Source organism: Oncorhynchus masou, chromosome 21, assembly GCF_036934945.1.
Source record: "Oncorhynchus masou masou isolate Uvic2021 chromosome 21, UVic_Omas_1.1, whole genome shotgun sequence".
Classification (NCBI taxonomy): domain Eukaryota; kingdom Metazoa; phylum Chordata; class Actinopteri; order Salmoniformes; family Salmonidae; genus Oncorhynchus; species Oncorhynchus masou.
The window spans coordinates 35,713,202-35,726,254 of NC_088232.1; the positions used below are offsets into that span (position 1 = coordinate 35,713,202).

General features: G+C 43.9%; 1 pseudogene; it reads right to left on the reverse strand.

Moving 5' to 3' along the window:
• Nucleotides 1–6,735: 6,735 nt before the first annotated feature.
• LOC135507498 (ryanodine receptor 3-like) overlaps nucleotides 6,736–13,053 on the reverse strand; it is a 108,319-nt pseudogene continuing 102,001 nt past the window's right edge.

A 13,053-nucleotide genomic window follows, 5' to 3' on the forward strand; every position in this document is an offset into this window, starting at 1 on the left:
CTATCCTTACTACCATTTTAATAATCTCTGTTCACAAAACATTCCTTCTTCATTCGTTCATTCCTCCATGTGATTTGAGCTGTAATTAAGACATTAAATTAAGCTCATCTTTACCAATTTTTATTTTTTTGTGCATTTTAACCTCCATTTAACTACCAATTAGCCGTCCATTTTAGCAAAAGTTAACATAATCGCAAATCTGGAAATTCCCACACAAATAGCAGGTTGACAAAATACATTTCTTGATGTCAATAAAGCCAGAGGAAGAGACACATCGTACCACCAAGGAGTGAGATAAATTCAGTCTTCTTTGTGCCAGTAATGATGGCTTAATAGGTCACCATCGCTATTAAAGATTGGGCTCTTAGTTTGTGGTGTGTGAAAGTGGATTTCATTCATTGAACTAATTGTGCTATTGTGTGTGTTTTTTTCAATTTTTTTGTAACTTATTTTGTATATAATGTTTCTGCCACCGTCTCTTATGACCGAAAAGAGCTTCTAGATACCAGGACAGAGATTAATGTCCTATTACTGTCCTCATTTATTTTTCTTTAACGATTCGGACGCAAAGGATTAACTTCAGACAACTGCAATGGCCCAAATCCCTGTGATTCGCATGAGAAAGAGTTGGAGATATCAGGGGCGTAGGTCTGGGTGCCTTGTAAGGATCCGACGACTAATGGGTAATCTGCCTCTACCATCAGTACTATTAGCCAACGTACAATCATTGGATAATAAAATAGACAAACTACGATCACGAATGTCCTACCAACGGGACATTAAAAACTGTAATATCTTATGTTTCACAGAGTCGTGGCTGAACGACGACATTAATAACATACGGCTGGCGGGTTTTACGCTGCATCGGTAAGATAGAACAGCCGTCTCCGGTTAGACAAGGGGTGGGGGTATGTGTATATTTGTAAACAACAGCTGGTTCATGACATCTAATAGTAAGGAAGTCTCAAGGTTTTTCTCGCCTGAGATAGAGTATCTCAATGATAAGTTGTAGACCACACTATCTACCAAGACAGTTTTCATCTATATTATTCGTAGCTGTCTATTTATCACCACAAACCGATGCTGGCACTAAGACCGCACTCAATGAGCCATAAGCAAACAGGAAAATGCTTATCCAGAGGCCGCACTCCTAGTGGCCGGGGACTTTAATGCAGGGAAACTTAAATCTGTTTTACCTCATTTCTACCAGCATGTTAAATGTGCAACCAGAGTGAAAAAAACTCCAGACCACCTATACTCCACGCACAGAGACATGTATAAAGCTCTCCCTCGCCATCCATTTGGCAAATCTGATCGTAATTATATCCTCCTGATTCCTGCTTACAAGTGAAAACTAAAGCTGAAATCACCAGTGACTCTGTCAGATGACGCAGATGCTAAGCTACAGGACTGTTTTGCTAGCCCAGACTGGAATATGTTCCGGGATTCTACAGACAGCATTGAGGAGTACACCACATCAGTCACTGGCTTTATCAATAAGTGCATCGAGGACGTCGTCCCCACAGTGACTGTACGTACATACCGCAACCAGAATCCTTGGATTAAGGCAACATCCGCACTGAGCTAAAGGGTAGAACTGCTGCTTTCAAGGAGCGGGACTCTAATCCCGCTATGCCCTCCAACAATCCATCAAACAGGCAAAGTGTCAATACAGGACTAAGATTGAATCGTACTACACCAACTCCGAAGCTCGTTGCATGTAGCAGGGCTTGCAAACTATTACAGAATACAAAGGGAAGCACAGCCATGAGCTAGACAGGCTAAATGACTGCTATGCTCTTTTCGAGGCAAGCAACAATGAAGCATCAGCTGTTCCGGATGACTGTGTGATCACGCTCTCCGTAGTCGATGTGAGTAAGACCTTTAAACAGGTCAATATTCACAAGGTCTCAGTGCCAGACGGAATACTAGGATGTGTACTCTGAGCATGCACTGACCAACTGGAAAGTGTCTTCACTGACATTTTCAACCTGTCCCTTACTGAGTCTGTAATGCCAACATGTTTCAAGCAGACCACCATAGTCCCTGTGCCCAAGAACGCTGTCACATCCTGATCTGTTTCACATGTCTTTGTGCTTGTCTACACCCCTATTCCAGGTGTCGTCCATCTTCCCATTATCCCCTGTGTATTTATACCTGTGTTCTCTGTTTGTCTGTTGCCAGTTCGTCTTGTCTTGTCAGGTCTTACCACCATTCTTTCACGCCTTCCTGTTTCTCTCGTTGTGTTTCCCCGTTTTTCCAGTTTCTGACCCTTCTGCCTGCTCTGACACCGAGCCTGCCTGCCGTCCTTTACCTGCCTGACCCTGACCTGATTACAAACCTCTGCCTGCCCTGACCCCAAGCTTGCCTGCCATCCTGTACCTGCTTGTACCTGCTTGACTCCTGTTCACAAACCCCTGCCTGCCCTCAACCTACCCTTTACCTGCCCCATGTTTCTAATAAATCTGTAAACTGTGCTATCCGCCTCCCATGTCTGCATCTGGGTCGTACCCTTAGTCGGGATAACACTAAGGTAACCTACCTAAATGACTACCGACCCGTAGTACTCACGTCTGTAGCCATGGAGTGCTTTGAAAGGCTGGTCATGGCTCACATAACACCATCATCCAGGAAACCCAAGACCCACTCCAATTTGCATACCGCCCCAACAGATCCGCAGATGATGCAATCTCTATTGCACTCCACACTGCCTTTTCCCACCTGGACTAAAGGAACACCTATGTGAGAATGCTATTCATTGACTACAGCTCATCGTTCAACACCATAGTGCCCTCAAAGCTCATCACTAAGCTAAGGATCCTGGGACTAAACACCTCCCTCTGCAACTGGATCCTGGACTTCCTGACGGGCCGCCCCCAGGTGGTAAGGGTAGGTAACAACACATCCGCCACGCTGATCCTCAACCCATGTGCCCCTCAGGGGTGCGTGCTCAGTCCCCTCCTGTACTCCCTGTTCACTCATGACTGCACGGCCAGGCATGACTCCAACACCTTCATCACCAACAAACTAACATGATCCAAGCACACCAAGGCAGTTGTGAAGAGGGCACTACAAAACCTATTCCCCCTCAGGAGACTGAAAAGATTTGGCATGGGTCCTCAGATCCTTATAAGGTTCTACAGCTGCACCATCGAGAGCATCCTGACTGGTTGCATCACTGCCTGGTATGGTAACTACTCGGCCTCCGGCCACACGGCACAACAGAGGGTTGTGCGTACGACCCAGTACATCGTTGGGGCCAAGCTTTCTGCCAACCAGGACCTCTATACCAGGCGGTGCCAGAGGAAGGCCCTAAAAATAGTCAAAGACTCCAGACATCGTCATCAAAGACTGTTCTCTCTGCTGCTGCACGGCAAGCGGTACCGGAGCGCCAAGTCTAGGTCCAAAAGGCTTCATAACAGCTTCTACCCCCCAGCCATAAGACTCCTGAATGGCTAATCAGACTAACCTGTGCCCCTGCACATTGACTCTGCACCTGTACCCCCTGTATATAGCCTCGCTACTGTTATTATTATTATTATTATTTTTTGCTTATCTATTTTTTACTTTACAGTTATTTTTCTGAAAACTGCATTGTTGGTTAAGGGCTTGTAAGTAAGTATTTCACTGTAAGGTCTACACCTGTATTCGGAGCATGTGACAAATACGATTTGATTTGATTAATTACACAAAATGCTCTGCTTCCACTTTTCCACTGCTGCTACAGTACAACCTGATTGAAGCTGAACTAATAGTGTTTATCTGGCGGATGATACTGTAGGTTGAGAACCCTGAGAGACTCAGCAGGATGTAGTGGGGGACAGTACTCAGCGGCGCTAGGCTGGGCGAGGTTGCTCTGCAGGTACCAAACCGCTGCAGGTGACAGAGCAGGGTGTGTCTCATTCTTCTGCTCTCCTCTGTCTGTGTCTCTGTCTCGGCACAGCAGAGACCACCAGAAGGAGAACTGGATGACAGGCCAGATACTAGTTGGAACAGCATGCAGCAGCTTTACACACATGACAATTGGCTATTTGTGGGGATCCTTGTAGGAAGACAAATAGCTGTCAAAATGTGGTTATTAGTTGTGTGCTGCCCAGCTTTTTCTGTTTTCGACTGAATCTACATCTAAAGACAACATTTAAAAAAGGTAACATTGTCACCACTGAAGGCATACTGTATCTATTTCTTCTTTAGGAAAAATAAACAACATTCAGGTATTGCGATTTTTATACATTTCTGTAGTTCTCTTTCGGCTCCTTAAAACTATTCAGTTATCACTTTGACAATAATACTCCTAAAGTGACTTGGAAATATTTGAGTGGAGTGGTTCCAGGTCTTGAATAGGAGTACAGTTTAATGAAGTGGAACATGTCCCCTGAGCATGGTCATCTGGCTTCCGGCCGTGTGTCTTGCTGAATGACCAGACGGAGCAGAAGGTCAGACCCTGAGTGCTCTGAGATGTGACTAGAAACATTAGAATGGCCTTGTTAATATCCCAGCTCCTCACCAGCCAGTCACCCTCCGCTCTCTGTTCCCATAATCAGGGAGATTACGGCATGGTCATTTCTTGCTGGTCAAGGGTGCGTGAGGTCACAGAGAATGGGGTAAAAAAGTTGTGGGCTCAGCTCCTGTGGGTTGTGTTCTGCTGCTGGCTCATTGATCAGGCCATCAACGAGGTTACGGAGTGCTGCAGGATCGATTCCCAGCCATGACGGCCGTAGCATCCATAGGCTATTCTTAGTTGCAAGTGGAGGTACTCTGAAATGGGCCGTGTAGCAGGTGCTTTTAATCTTCATGTTCTCGGTGTCATGTCGTGGTGGTGAAGGTGGGCGTGCGCTATCTGGGAAACAGCCCATGTTTCATGCGAGAGAAGGTTTTTATGAGGACAACGGTCTGTTATACACAATACATCCATTCTGCTGTGGACAGCATAGCCATAGCCAGCCATACTGTATGTCTCCAAGGTCTCCACATTCGATCAGTTAAGTAAATGGCTCTCTAAGGTTGACTCAGTTTAATTGAGTTTTCAGATTAATAGCAGTGTGTAATTACAGAACTAATGCTTCCACCACAGAGAGGGAGATGAGCCCCACTACCACAGCCCTGTTTTCACAACTGTCACTTCACATACACACAACATCAACCACTGTTGGGACGTCAGACTGAGACAATTAAACACAAAAGGAGAGAAATGGAAAATTAACATTTAATGGGTATAATTTGTCTCCAGTACTTTAATAGCTTCAACATTATTTTACATTAGCCAGAGTGGGTTCCTGCTGCTCTCATTATGTCTAATTATTGAAGATTGTTATAATTTCAGGGATTTTGAAATGGTAATTCGCTCTTTAGTAAGCTTCAGTCCATTCACCTAAAATGACTTAAAAACATGATCAGACATCAACATGTCAGAGGTGGTAAGGCTGGTTAGGGATGGCTGTGTGAGGTTAGAGGGATGCCAGGCTGCAGCCCAGTATGGTACTGAGGTGGGAGGGACATAATACGAACTGACAGGTGGCAACGTGGGTAATATAGATAAAACTCCCATCGGCCAAGGCAGGGAGCCAGCCTGCTTATGTCCTGCATGCCACCTGCACCCTGCTACGACTGGACAGGTACTGACCAACACTACTCTGTAGCTACTAGCTAAAACCTAAAGCTAGGACTGATTATACTATCTTACTAATAACAAAGCTTAAAATACCTAATGTGGAGACTGAATGTGGTAAACCTTCAAGGCCACCCTAGCTAACACCTAACAGTCAGATCTAAGCTGTAACAGTCAGGTCTAAACTGTAGGCCATGTTGATGGGTAAAGGAGAGCCAGAGGCTCAGCTTCACATGTAGATTCTTTTTTGGGAGGAAATGATGCAATGCTTTAAAAAACTCTAAATCCCCTGATATGAACTCAGAGTGACGTTGGGACATGATGTAGGGGTCAGTAGAGGACCAACTGGACAGTGAGATATTGTCACGCCCTGGTCGAAATATATTATGTTTATTCTTCATTTATTCGGTCAGGCCAGGGTGTGACATGGGTTATTGTGGTGTGTTTTTGTCTTGGGGTTTTGTGGGATGTCTAGCGTTAGTCTATGGCTGCCTGAGGCGGTTCTTAATCAGAGTCAGGTGATTATCGTTGTCTCTGATTGGGAACCATATTTAGGCAGCCATATTCTTTGTGTGTTTTGTGGGTGATTATCCTTAGTGTCCTTGTTCTTGACTCTATGTTAGTTTACACTAGCATAGGCTGTTTCGGTTTTCGTTACGTTCTTTTTGTTTTGTAGTATTTGTATTTAGATTCGTGTTACGTTTTTTTCATTAAACATGGATCGCAATCTACACGCTGCATTTTGGTCCGACTCTCCTTCACCGCATGAAAACCGTTACAGATATGACACACAAGCTTGCTGTACACTCATAGAAAAAAGGTTCCAAAGGGATTCTTCAGATGTCCCCATAGGAGAACCCTTTTTGGATCCAGGTAGAGCCCTTTTTGGAAATGGTTCTACATGGAACCCAAAAGGTTTCTACTTGGAACCAAAATAGTTCTACATGGAACCAAAAAAGGTTCTTCAAATGGTTCCCTAATGGGGACAGCCAAAGAACCCTTTTATGTTCTAGATAGCACTTTTTTTTCTAAGAGTGTAGTTTGTACTGTAGGCTACATATTTTGTCCTTAACAATAGCAAAAAAAGTTTAATAAAATCCTTAAAGAAACACTGTGTAGAGACTTAATTTATTGCATTCATTTCTTTATTTTCCCTTCAGAAAAAATGCACGGTTCAGCAAAGTTACTACATACAAATGGCCATACAATAGCAATTTATTTTGTTGTTGTTTTTGTTTCAAGGTGTTTAATAAATTCTGACGTGATATACTTCGACGTGTGTCATTTATAGTCTTTGTACCATGTACGTTTGCAGTTAGGACGCTGCAGTTGGCAAACAACTCAATACTGTTCATACTTTTTCAAATGAAAAACATAAGCCACAAACAAATGACTCTGAACAGCTATCCAGGAAAACTACTGCACTTCCATCTCAGAAAGAAAAACACAATGGTTTTGCATAGCTGTGTCGTAATGTAGATAAGGCACTTCATCAGTACTTGATTTAGGCATTTCATCATATAATAAACCGTTCACCGTGTCAAGTCCTCTATATTCAATACTTCATCTCTGCAAGCACGAGACTGTAACAACATCTTAAAAACGTTCTTATATCACATTGGCTCTCTGTATAAATCTGTTCCCCCTATCTTTTGGCATAAGTGTCATTTTCATCATTCTTGAAATATTGAAGTAGTCTTCTTGTGCATATTCGTACGGGCCCAGACTCACACGTTATCCCATAACCCCACACAACCCAGTGTTTCTCAAAAAGACAAACATTTGTGCAATGGTTTGGGGTTATGTGGAGGAAAAGGCAACACCTTGTCAAAAAACAATGAAAAAATAGTACCAAACTGAAATCAAATGTCTGGGCAGGTTGTGGTAAAATCACTCTCTGTACCAAAGTTAACATGTAGAAGTACATTTGATGTTGATGTGAAAATGGTTATTCCGTCATATGAAAGATAGCATCTCCCCTCTCCTCTAGTCAGTCTCACACATTTCAAGGAGGCAATAGGCGGTGAATGGTTATCAACCGTCCTCAGCTGTTAAGAGGAAGTGGAAGTGGATCTGGAACAGCTCTCTGTAGGACTGCAATCCTGTCTGTCAGCACTATCCAAGCTGATCCTCATACTGCTTTCTGAAACAGTCTCCAGCGGGGAAAAAGTCCCATTGCCTCTCCTGGTACATCTTCCACACGTATGACTCCTAGAGGAAGCAGACAGACAAACAGATGGGTCAATATATAGTAGCCTTTGGTTCCTGAAATGACAAGCAACATTTTCTCAGGACTAAGGGGACAAAAGGGTGACAAGCTCCATACCTGGCCAGTGTGTTCTGTCTCATCTTTGTTGATGAGGTACATCAGGAAAAACCTGTCAAGCAAAATGGCGAGACATGAAAATGACCACTTATCCACGGTCATGGTTCACTAGTATCATTCAACATTCAAAGAGCAACTGACCTTTTCAGAACTACAAATAGATATAGCAGGAGGGAATAAAAGATTCATTCAAGCATAATGTTAGAGTTCTTGATGATCTTATCAATCATCCACGTGTCCTATCCTCAAGCATAGAGCAGCAATCAGATTACTTAGTCTGTCCACGACTGTTAACCAACCAATCAAAATGTGCGATGCATAAGAGAATATCACACAACTATTTTCCAACCAACTTAAACAGCATGAGCTAATGAGGATAGCGTCACAGCATCCTCCAGCTGACTGAGCGGGCAGATTAAGGCCATATGGCTTCCTATTGTCCAGCTAACTCACACAGATGAACAATAGATGAGCATTGAGCTCCTAGAGGGGGAAAGGGTGCTGGCATTATGAGTCACTGCAGGTATTTTTAACTTTGGCACAGATACCAGATATCATCTACTGTTGTGTAAAAGCCATCAATCAGGTGACTTACTAGTAAACAAGTATAAAGATGAAGGAAGACAAAAGACATGTGGGCTAATTGATACTTTAGATGAAAAAGTCTAGCTTTAAAGTGCTGGGTTACATCCAGTCTAGATACAGAGGGATACTCACAGGTAGTTGGCCAAGTTGTGCTCTTGTAAGGTGTGTGTTTCAAAGCCGTGAGGCGTCGTGTCAAAGTAGTCATTGCCAATGCCACAGATGAAACATTTGGTCTGAGGAGAAAAAAGATAATATATTCCAAAATTGTCCTCTGCTGACCTGTACTACAGATGCAAATCAGTCTCTCACCTCCATATCCTCTTTCACTTGCTCCTGTTGGTCTCTCAGCTCTCCAAAAGCATCAATGATCAGACCTGCAGCCACAACAACCATCAGTGAACATGTTTCTTCATGAACATGGCAATTTAATACAATTCTCCTTCCCCCGGCTTTTGCATTGCAGTGTAAAATACTTAATGGTTGAACAGCTTCTGACAACAGGAAGCAGCATTACTCTATATTAAGGTACCGGCTACATCTGTATCTGTCTGTGTGTTCTGGTGAATGACTGTGAGGCGAGTTGACAGTTTCAGTGTGTCTGTGGGAGAGGCATGAGGCTGACTGATTGCCTCGGTCTGAGGTGGAAGAACCATTGGACAGTTTGATACTGTCTGACTGTGAGAGAAACCCTCAGCCCCTTTCTGCCCACAGGGACCAGGGTGACTTTGACACCAGGGAGCCAGAGTGACTTTGACCCTGCTTGGTCTCACCCTGGTCCCCGCGTTGTCTCCGAAACTGCTCTCTGTGAGCCAGACCAGTACAGTATGTACCCTGGATGATAGCCAGCAGGATGACAATGACGAAGAAGAAGAAGGTGATGTCAAAGAGGATGCGGTAGAGCTCGTAGGGGTCGCCCGCAGGGTCTTCTATCTCGTCTCCGATGCCACCCCCTGCCCTCACACCAACATACATGTGGAACAGGTAGCACTGATGGAGGGGAGAGAGACAGAAAGAACAGATAGAAGGTAAGAGAGAGAGAGAGAGAGAGAGAGAGAGAGAGAGGGGGGAGAGGGAGCGAGAGCGAGAGAAAGAGAGGCAGAGAGAGAGGTTTCAGCCACAGGATAGTTGGAAATGGAATAGGGTTGGAAATAGAATAGGACCACTCAAAAGGCCCCAAACAGGATGGTTAGGCCTTAGTTAAAATATTGTTGAGAACTGTGCTGATGTTTTATAAATTATTTTATTTGTTTTTTTATAGTGTGGCCTCTACATTATGATTTTAGTCAAAAAAAATCCAGGAACTCACAGTCATCATGTCGTCACACTTCATATCCGGCTGGTTCTCATCCTCACTCTTGTTGTAAAACTTGCGGAAGAAGTTGAAGGCCACCACAGTGTACAGATACACCACCACCGCCAGTAGACCTACAGTCAGAACCAGCTGACACAGAGAATACTTCAGGTTATTACCACGATGATATACTTTAGCTCTATGGTTAATACCAGAGTAGAACTAGAGCTCTAACTCAACACTGACCCCTGCTGCCTGGTGGTCAAACGGCATCACCCACCTGTTTGCCATTGTGGGTGACTGAGGACAGGATGGTCCGGAGGGTCTTGAATCCCATGGCGATGTCCAGCAGATGGGCAGCGAAGAAGAAGTTGTTGTAGTGACCCAGGATGGACATGGTGGTGTACCACACCAGGTACAGGAACGACTGTAGGGACACACAACATAGAAACAGATCAGTCAGATCAAGTCAATAATGTGTTGTTATCATATAACAAATGATGTTAATTGTAAATGTAGGACACTCACATTGTCTGTAAACACCACACCCATTTTCCAGCATTGATACTTGGTGTCGACAGAGCTCAACCTGTCAAAAGAGGTGGAATGATGTGAATGGTATTGTTTTTGCCTTCACTATGCTAACCCGATAACTCTATTATAGGTCACTCTCCCAGGGTCTCACCAGGACACCAGCGATGCCTCCTTTACCACCGTCTCCTCTGTGGGGTTGAAGTCCAGAGCACTCTTATCCAGCCCCAGCAGCTCTGCTATCCTCTCTGCTCCATACAGATCTCCATACTTATTGATCACCTAACAGCAGCAGGCCAGGATAACAAGGAGAAACTGAGAGTAAATAGTAGTAATAGTATGTGCATTATCAAGTGGTATTGATCTGGTGAATATACATTACAAGCCCAACAAGAATGAATTAAATACTGTCTACTTACCTTGCGTTTCACAAACTTGTCCCAGTAGTTATTAGGGAAGGAACTATACAACAGAGGATAGAACATAGAATTATCACATGAAGGATTTACATGAGAGGAAGTTAGAAACAAAATCCCTGTTGTAGACAATCAGTCCACAATCTGAATACTACAATCAAATACCAAAGTGATGATTCTAGTTTGTTTTGTTTGACTCACGGGGTGTTGATGACAAGGCGGTCCCACTGTCCTTTGATGTCATCGTCTGACGGCTGCTCTGTGATGTAGAGGCCGTCAAACTCCAGCTTCCTGGCGATCTCCTTCTCTCTCTTGAACACCGTCAGAGGCACCTTGGGGACACAGACAGAGAGATGGAACATTAGATCACAGCTCCACAGGGCACTGTCTGGATATAATACCATTACACTCTGATGATTACTTCACCAAATACACCTTCAGAAAAAGGGGGGATATGTATTGGTGGTAAATTAGTTCCCATATCACAATATAAAGGATTTTGACCACTTCGAAAAGTGTGATATCTAAGTTTGAATTACTATTCCATTATAATGATTTTTAATACATCCTCTAGGGATACTATAAAGATGTCGGTGTCGATGAGTTAGTTATCTGTATGTGTGTGTGTTCACAAAATGTACCTTCAGGTAGTAGTATCCCACCACACACAGGAAAGAGATGACTGTGTGTAGTATGGCCAGGAAGCGCAGTGTAGGTGCCATGTAGCCGGTGCTCTCCTGCAGGACAAAATACTCCATCCCACCTTCATCCTCCTCTTCATCAGTACCTCCACCACCGTTCCAGGGGTCTGGATCATCGTCATCCCCATCATCGCCAGTCACCTGACACAACAAACACCCAGTTTATATCCATGGCAGTTCAACAGCAACACTGTGCTCTATTTGATTAGATAGGGTTTGACTTACTTTGTAGAAGAGCAGAATAAAGTTGATGGCGAAAGCAACGAACAATGCTAAGAAACGCAGGTTGTAGAAGTTTCTGGCCAGATAGTTCTGCAAAACACACATGTATACACTGAGTTGCCCTCAGAAAAGCCTCAATTTGTTGGGAATGAACTCTACAAGGTGTCGAAAGCGTTGCACAGGGATGCTGGCCCATGTTAACTCCAATGCTTCCCACAGTTGTGTCAAGTTGGCTGGATGTCCTTTGGGTGGTGGACCATCCTTGAAACACACAGGAAACTGTTGAGTGTGAAAAACCAAGCAGCGTTGCAGTTCTTGACTCAAACTGGTGCGTCTGGCATCTACTACCATATCCTGTTCAAAGGCACTTATACATCTATTGTCTCGCGCATTCACCCTCCGAATGGCACAAATACATTATCCATGTCTCAATTGTATTAAGGCTTACAAATAATGATTTAACCTGTCTCCTACCCTTCATCTACACTGATTGAAGTGGATTTAACAGATTCAATTATTAAGGGATTATATCTTTCAGCAGGATTCACCTGGTCAGTCTATGTCATGGAAAGAGTCCCTAATGTTTTGTACACTCAGTGTATAATACTCATACATTTGTGTCATATCCCTGGACAAACATGAATGTACTGTTGTGATTTACAGGGCTCAACAAAATGGGTGAGTGTGCTCACCAACATCTTGGTCTGGTAGATCTCCAGGCCAGAGAAGAATCTGGCCATGAAGGCCTCTGGGGGCTCTTTCTTCAGTCCCGGTCTCTTCTTGGGGGCCTTCTTCTCCTCTTCTGGTGGGGACTCAGGTGGAGTCTCCTCTTTGGCTTCGTCCTTGTCTTTCTTCTCCTCGTCTTCTGGGCTGCAGTTACAAACACACACCCCGTGGGTTTACACAGACAGACAGACAGACAGACAAGCACCCTCAACAAATCAGTTCAGTTTCCACCAGGAGCAAAACAAATGATGATAGGGCTGAGCCCGGTAGGGAATATTGTGTCCACACTGGGAATCAAATCAGTTGCAATCACATCACATCAAGGACTTTATGAGGTCACTTACTCTGCCTTCTCTGGCTTGGCTTTGTGATCTCCATTGGCAGGCTCCATAGTAGAAGCCTCCTTCAAGAAACACATGGAATGTGGTTAAACTACATTCTTACAAAAAAGGGTTCCAAAAACATTATTATGCTGTCCCCATAGGAAAACCCTTTTTGGTTCCAGGTAGAACCCTTTTGGGTTCCATGTAGAAAAGGTTATATATGGAACCTAAAAAGGTTCTACCTGCAACCAAACCTGCAACCAAAAAGGGTTATTCAAAAGGTTATCCTATGGGGACAGCCCAAAGAACCCTTTAAGGTTCTTT